We start from the raw sequence: 8,107 nt of genomic DNA on the forward strand, positions 1-8,107 counted from the left end.
ATTATATACATCTACATGATGTATTGTTACACCATGTAGGAGCAGTATAGACCTAGTCTGTTCATTATATACATCTACATGATGTATTGTTACACCATGTAGGAGCAGTATAGACCTACAGTAGCTGGCTACTTATTTAGATGATGTTTGACTGAATGAAACTGCCTTAAATGTGTAGTAAACATGTTTTATTCTCACTAATCAATCACCACATTCCTGTCTTTGTATGTCTCAATAGTATTATTTAATTAAATCCATGTAAAATAATCTTAGTCTGAATATAAAATGTGATCCTCAACTGCGTTTCCCTCCAGTCAGCAGACGGCGATGTGCGTCTTTCAGGCGATGCTGCAGCGTGACGTATAATCTAGTGGACGGTTCTTCATAAACAGCTCGTCAACCACCTCGGTAGCTTGCTAGCCAACATAGCCGAAATATTCAACCTATTTATACGCTTTCGGTCTATATTAGCTACTGTGTTTTAGACACACTTCTGTCGTATCTACTTGTTAACCTATTTAATTTAATATTACGTTATTTTGTATTAGTCAGCTATAGTAGCTGGCTGGTTAAGTTAGCATTAGCCTAGTCGCTAATGATAGCTAGCTAGCTAACATCCCCGAACATGAGCTCCCTAAACTACTCTCCTCCTGTTAAAGAAGAGGAGGTCTGCTGGACGGAGAAAGAAGCTCTGGGGCTGAACATTGTCGTGAAAGAGGAGAAGGAAGAGGAGGATGTTACAGTTAAACAAGAAGTAGAGGGTGAGGCTGTTACAATGAAAGATGAAGAGAAAGACTTTTCAGTTAAACAAGAGGAAGAAGAGGATGATGCTGTTTTTGGAGTGAAGAAGGAAGGAGAGATTACTGTCACATTGAAAGATGAAGAGGAGGAGACAGGAGATCTGAGTAACACCAGTAAGTACCACCTCCAATTAGTTTTTAACTTTGGATATTCGGAGTTGGCTCATCAATACCTCTTCAACGGAGGGTCCTGGGATGATGACTGATATGTCTAGAATCAGACGACGTAGAGAACAAGCTACCCCTTGTTTTCTCCGTTCCGTTTCCAAAAAGTGACTTAACATATATATTTGAGGAGGGTCTATCTGCTGACCGCAGACTGGGGGGCCACGGCATGTGGTGATTTTAATGTAGTGATGTTTTACTACACACCGTGCCCCCCAATAGAGCCATGTGAGAGTTGGGTTGGCTACACCAAAGATTATGGATATACTGACAAGATGTATCTCCGCCCTGACAAGGGGAGTCGTTGTCCACAAAGCTGCACTGTGGGTTGTCTATCTCCCACCTATCCTGTCTTTGGATTGGTGGATACATCTTATTATTGTAATCTATTGTTTATATTCTATGAGGGTTGTTGTCGTCAGCCGCCTGTATTCAATGGAGAGAGATGCTAAGCTACTAGCATGAATATGCATAGCGATATGGAGACAAATCCTATAGTGTTTTATCAAAGTTGTCGGTATGTCACGTGTCCACGTAACAACTTAATCATTACGAAACTTCTGTTGGATCAAGTAAACCTCACGTAGCAAATAAGCCATTCATTATGTTGTTGACCAAATTCAACACTTTCCACATTGGGTTGATAATTGTTTCCACTTGGATACATCCAACTGTAACCTACTGGCATGACCTAGAGAGATACAACCTACTGTAATCTACTGGCATGACCTAGAGAGATACAACCTACTGTAACCTACTGGCATGACCTAGAGAGACACAACCTACTGTAACCTACTGGCATGACCTAGAGAGATACAACCTACTGTAGTCTACTGGCATGATCTAGAGAGATACAACCTACTGTAGCCTACTGGCATGACCTAGAGAGTTACAACCTACTGTAGCCTACTGGCATGACCTAGAGTTACAACCTACTGGCATAACCTAGAGAGATACAACCTACTGTAGCCTACTGGCATGACCTAGAGAGTTACAACCTACTGTAACCTACTGGCATGACCTAGAGTTACAACCTACTGTAACCTACTGGCATGACCTAGAGAGATACAACCTACTGTAGCCTACTGGCATGACCTAGAGAGATACAACCTACTGTAGCCTACTGGCATGACCAAGAGAGATACAACCTACTGTAGCCTACTGGCATGACCTAGAGAGTTACAACCTACTGTAACCTACTGGCATGACCTAGAGAGATACAACCTACTGTAACCTACTGGCATGACCTAGAGAGATACAACCTACTGTAGCCTACTGGCATGACCTAGAGAGTTACAACCTACTGTAGCCTACTGGCATGACCTAGAGAGTTACAACCTACTGTAGCCTACTGGCATGACCTAGAGAGTTACAACCTACTGTAGCCTACTGGCATGACCTAGAGAGTTACAATCTACTGTAGCTTACTGGCATGACCTGGAGAGATAAAACCACTTGGATACAATCTACTGTAGTCTACTGGCATGACCTAGAGAGAAACAACCTACTGTAACCTACTGGCATGACCTAGAGAGATACAACCTACTGTAGCCTACTGGCATGACCTAGAGAGTTACAACCTACTGTAACCTACTGGCATGACCTAGAGAGATACAACCTACTGTAACCTACTGGCATGACCTAGAGAGATACAACCTACTGTAGTCTACTGGCATGACCTAGAGAGATACAACCTACTGTAGTCTACTGGCATGACCTAGAGAGATACAACCTACTGTAGCCTACTGGCATGACCTAGAGAGATACAACCTACTGTAACCTACTGGCATGACCTAGAGAATTACAACCTACTGGCATGACCTAGAGAGATACAACCTACTGTAGCCTACTGGCATGACCTAGAGAGTTACAACCTACTGTAACCTACTGGCATGACCTAGAGAGATACAACCTACTGTAGCCTACTGGCATGACCTAGAGAGTTACAACCTACTGTAGTCTACTGGCATGACCTAGAGAGATACAACCTACTGTAGCCTACTGGCATGACCTAGAGAGATACAACCTACTGTAGCCTACTGGCATGACCTAGAGAGTTACAACCTACTGTAGCCTACTGGCATGACCTAGAGAGATACAACCTACTGTAGCCTACTGGCATGACCTAGAGAGTTACAACCTACTGTAACCTACTGGCATGACCTAGAGAGATACAATCTACTGTAGCCTACTGGCATGACCTAGAGAGTTACAACCTACTGTAACCTACTGGCATGACCTAGAGAGATGTAGCCTACTGTAGCCTACTGGCATGTCCTAGAGAGATACAACCTACTGTAGCCTACTGGCATGTCCTACAGAGATACAACCACTGGTATGCAAGTATTTAAAAAAAAAAATCTCACTTTTATGGAGTATTGTGATATCATTATGGGGTATTGTGATGTCATTATGAGGTATTGTCTGAAGATTGATCATTAAAAAAAATGACATTTTCTATTTAATCCATTTCAGAATAAGGCTGTAACGTAACAAAATGTGTAAAAAGGGAAGGGGTCTGAATGCACTATGTTCTAGGGCTGTCCCAAATAAAAAATACAAATTGTATTTTCTTTCTACCAATTGATTGGTTGAAATGTTATGACGTGTATTTTTCCATATAGACACACCCCCCCATGTGTTTAATAAAATCAACTGTATGTGCAGAACTTGAACTGAACAGATGCTTCAAGCGTTTGATTAAATAATTAACACTCACAAATGACATGAGGAAGCCAGAGGTCAATATAACCAGAAGAAAATAACCAATTCCCGACCTGCTGCTGGCCTTCGTTAATTCTGACGTTATGCTCCTGAAGTTTCCGGTAAAATAGGCAAACTTTTTCCATTTCCATTTGAAGTGCCAATTTATCTTACCATTTCTACCGATCTGCGTGCCAGTTATGAACGAGTTACAACACCTGTTTGGCTCTGCCACTTCCTGGGTCGGTGAACTGAGGTATTACATTTAAGGATTAAATCATTTAAGGAATATATCCGAGTCTCACGCTCATCACCTGTGGAAGGCGGGGCTTCCAGCGAGGTGTGGATTTAATAGTATGTTGTACCTAGTTTCCCTCCTTCAGGGAACAGTAGTTATAGTCATAACGTTAAGCTTGTCATATGATGAACTTTAACTTAAATACTGGATCTTGCTGTCGGACAGTTTTTTTGTATTCAGATCTCTGAAATGCTCTCTAACTACGTAACTTTTAGTGTTTCCTTATATTACGCTGGGAAAACAGTTTTCATGGGCACAGAAATCCTAAATCATTTCAGTTTACTAAATCCAATGGTTCTAACCGAGAGTCACCTTAACTTTATTGACAACACATAAATGGATACTGTGATTAATGCGGTTCTTAAATAATTACGCATAATACTTAATACTGTAGCTGTTTAGTTACAGTCACATGTTCAACTATCATCAGCTGATCCAGGAAATCATTTTCTGAATGACAGTCACATGTTGTTCTTCATTCATTACACCGGTAAAGACAGTTATGCCGTGCTCCATGTTGGATCCAACATCCCAAACAAATTGATGTTTATAAAGTGTTATTGTCTGGTTGATTTACTGAAGGGTCTCGTTAGTCTGTCTGGACACAGAGATACTTAGCTCATAATGTGTAGAGAACTGTTCCATGATGGATAGGCTATTGTACAACACACAGAGCTATTTTCCTTTATTCAGGACATTTAGAATGACAACTCATTACAGAGTAGCCTAGTGGGATTATTCACAAAATTATCTGGTGATCAGGTTATGAATTGTCATGACAAAGACATTTTAGTCTCCTTGTTTCACCTGAAATATTAAATGAGTTATAGTCCTAGGTCTATGTTGTTGTTAGGTGAAGTTATGGGTCCTACAGTAGGTCTATGTTATTGTTAGGTGAGATTATAGACCATTTTGGCATACACTTAGTGGACAAAACCTCATTGTCAGGCTGATGTCAGGCTGATGGAAAACTAGCCAATGATCATTTTACTGGTTGAAGTCGTTTTTAAATATAAAGCAGTACATTTGACAATAACACAAACATTATATTAAATCAGGACATTCAAACGAGCCTTACAATTATAATCCAAAGTAGTGTCAAATGATAATAATAATCATAATCAACCTGGAAATGGAGGCTATATTTGCTGTCAGCCTATGAGAACTCCCCTGAGTTTTCCCCCACGGTGGTGAATTAGTGAATAGACACAGAGCTTAATGTGAGTTTCCTTGAGTAGCATCCTGATCTAGTGCTGTAATATTCAGAATACATTGTGAAAACTAATCTTTGCTCACCATTTTTTAAATATATATTTTTTTCACCCTTTTTTTCTCCCCAATTGGTACTTACAGTCTTGTCTCATCGCTGCAACTCCCATACGGACTCTGGAGAGGCGAAGGTCGAGAGCCATGCGTCCTCTGAAACACAACCCAACCTAGCCGCGCTGCTTCTTGACACAATGCCCATCCAACCCGGAAGCCAGCAGCACCAATGTGTCGGAGGAAACACCGTAAACCTGGTGACTTGGTCAGTGTGCACTGCGCCCGGCCCGCCACATGAGTTGCTAGTGCGCGATGAGACAAGGATATCCCTGCCGGCCAAACCCTCCCCTAACCCGGACGACGGTGGGCCAATTGTGCGTCGCCCCATTGGCCTCCCGGTCGCGGCCGGCTGCAACAGAGCTTGGACTCGAACCCAGAATCTCTAATGGCACAGCTTAGGCCACTTGCTCACCATTTTTGCTCCAGGCAGATATACTACATCCATAACTAGCGGTTTCTGCATTAGCAGGGAGGAGTTTCTGCAATCAAATTGTATGCGCATCGCCCTTGTCGCAATTTTAGCAAACACAAAAAGGTGCCTATATTTGAGAACAAAAGTCGCCTGGCACACTGCTTAGGAGTTCAACACCTTTTACTTATTTCTAGTTACTACTAATGTGAAAACAAGACTAAATATGACTATTGTTGCTCACTTGACTGTCTTAAGACAATTGTCAAGTAATTTTAACATTCATTACAGACGTCAATTGTTGTACAGTATCATGGCTACGCTGTTGGCATCACCTTTTTCAGTGGATTTCTGCTCTTGTGAGCCTTTAACTATCTGTCTGACTTGTTCACACAGGAGAGAGACGTGACTATCATGGATCCTCTGGGGAGCCTCAACATCATGATGCTAATGAGTCAGAGAAGAGTCTGTCCAGATTCTATCACCTCAAGAAACACCAGCAGAGACCCACAGGGAAGAAATCTATCTGCTGCTCTGACTGTGGAAAACATTGCAAATCTTCATCAGAACTTAAAATACACCAGCGAACACACACAGGAGAGAAATCTCACCACTGTTTTGATTGTGGGAAGAGTTACTCAAGTTTAAAAGCACTAAAAGTACACCTGAGAATTCACACTGGAGAGAAACCGTACAGCTGTACTCAATGTGAGAAGAGTTTTACTCAGTCAAGCAACCTGTTATCACACCAGAGAACACACACAGGAGAGAAACCTTATAGCTGTGATCAATGTGGGAAGACTTATATTTCATCTTGCCATCTGAGTAGACACCAGCTAGTACACACAGGAGAGAAACCTTATAGCTGTAATCAATGTGGGAAGAGTTTTACTCGGCCAGACAGCCTGATAATACACCAGAGAACACACACAGGAGAGAAACCTTATAGCTGTGATCAATGTGGGAAGACTTATATTTCATCTTCCCATCTGACTAAACACCAGCGAGTACACACAGGAGAGAAATCTTATAGCTGTAATCAATGTGGGAAGAGTTTTAGTCGGCCAGACCGCCTGATATCACACCAGAAAACACACACACAGGAGAGAAATCTTATAGCTGTGATCAATGTGGGAAGAGTTTTACTACATCTGGCTCTCTGACTCGACACCAGAAAACACACACAGGAGAGAAACCTTATAGCTGTAATCAATGTGGGAAGAGTTTTACTCGGTCAGACGGCCTGATATTACACCAGAGAACACACACAGAAGAGAAATCTTATAGCTGTAACCAATGTGGGAATAGTTTTTCTACATCTAGCTATCTCACTAAACACCAGAGAACTCATACAGGAGAGAAACCATATAGCTGTACTCAATGTGGGAAGAGTTTTTCTATGTCTAGCTATCTCACTATACACCAGAGAACACACACAGGAGAGAAACAATATAGCTGTAGTCAATGTGGGACAAGATTTTCTTGGCTAACCAGCCTAGTATCACATCAGAGAACACACACAGGAGAGAAATCTCCTAGCTGTGATCAATGTGGGTGACGTTGGTGACGCACTTGAATCAAAATGCAACACTTCAAAATGTAGCTAGCTGCTTTCTACAAATTGTCCTCTAACCAGGGATGTACACATTATTCCCAGATTCCGTGTGCTTTTTGAGCTGTTCGTTTTAACAGGACGTGCAACTTCATCTCCCTCCTGTCACACAAATGATTTTAACATGATATCGATGAGTTATGACAAACAAGTGTTGTGTTCCTTTGTTTAGCGACCCCTACATTTAAATGCATCACTCCAAAATGTAGCTGAATGTCTTCTGCAGGTTGTCCTCTAATCAGTGAGGTAAAATATATCTCCCATTTCCATGTGTTTTTGTTTAGTTGTTAGTTTCAACATCACGTACAACCTGATTTCCCCCCTAATCGATATCAGTGATTTATTGCTACTTGTCAAAACAACAGCATTTTTGGTGCTTGTGCAGTTTATAAGGTGCTTGTTTAAATAATACAAGTAATATGATTATTGTGGCAGATGTTTGTGTATATAGCACATTTTATGTTTAGGTTTTCAATATATCCCAAACTGTTTCTGCATATTGGTTATTGATTTGGACACGTTAAAACTGTGTTTTGACATTGGGGATATCCCATCTAGCAACATGTAATTGAAAAGCTGTTGAAAGTAGACTTTGAAAATAAGACTATGCAACCTAATATTTCATATTTACATGTCATGTAACATTTAGTAATCATAATTATTTATGCAACCAACTGAAAATTTTTGCAGTCAAAATGTTTTGTGTTTTGCATTTAGCCAGTCCGTTGCCATTTATTTTGACTACACGTTTTTCCATATTGGAGATGAGTTTTGTTTGGGCTCGTTCCAAGGGGACG

General features: G+C 41.1%; 1 pseudogene; it reads left to right on the forward strand.

The window, feature by feature from the left end:
- The first annotated feature begins 5,458 nt into the window (after positions 1-5,458).
- LOC115186514 (zinc finger protein 180-like) lies at positions 5,459-7,276 on the forward strand (annotated as a pseudogene).
- Positions 7,277-8,107: the final 831 nt, after the last annotated feature.

The sequence above is a fragment of the Salmo trutta genome, unplaced genomic scaffold (genome assembly GCF_901001165.1).
Source record: "Salmo trutta unplaced genomic scaffold, fSalTru1.1, whole genome shotgun sequence".
Classification (NCBI taxonomy): domain Eukaryota; kingdom Metazoa; phylum Chordata; class Actinopteri; order Salmoniformes; family Salmonidae; genus Salmo; species Salmo trutta.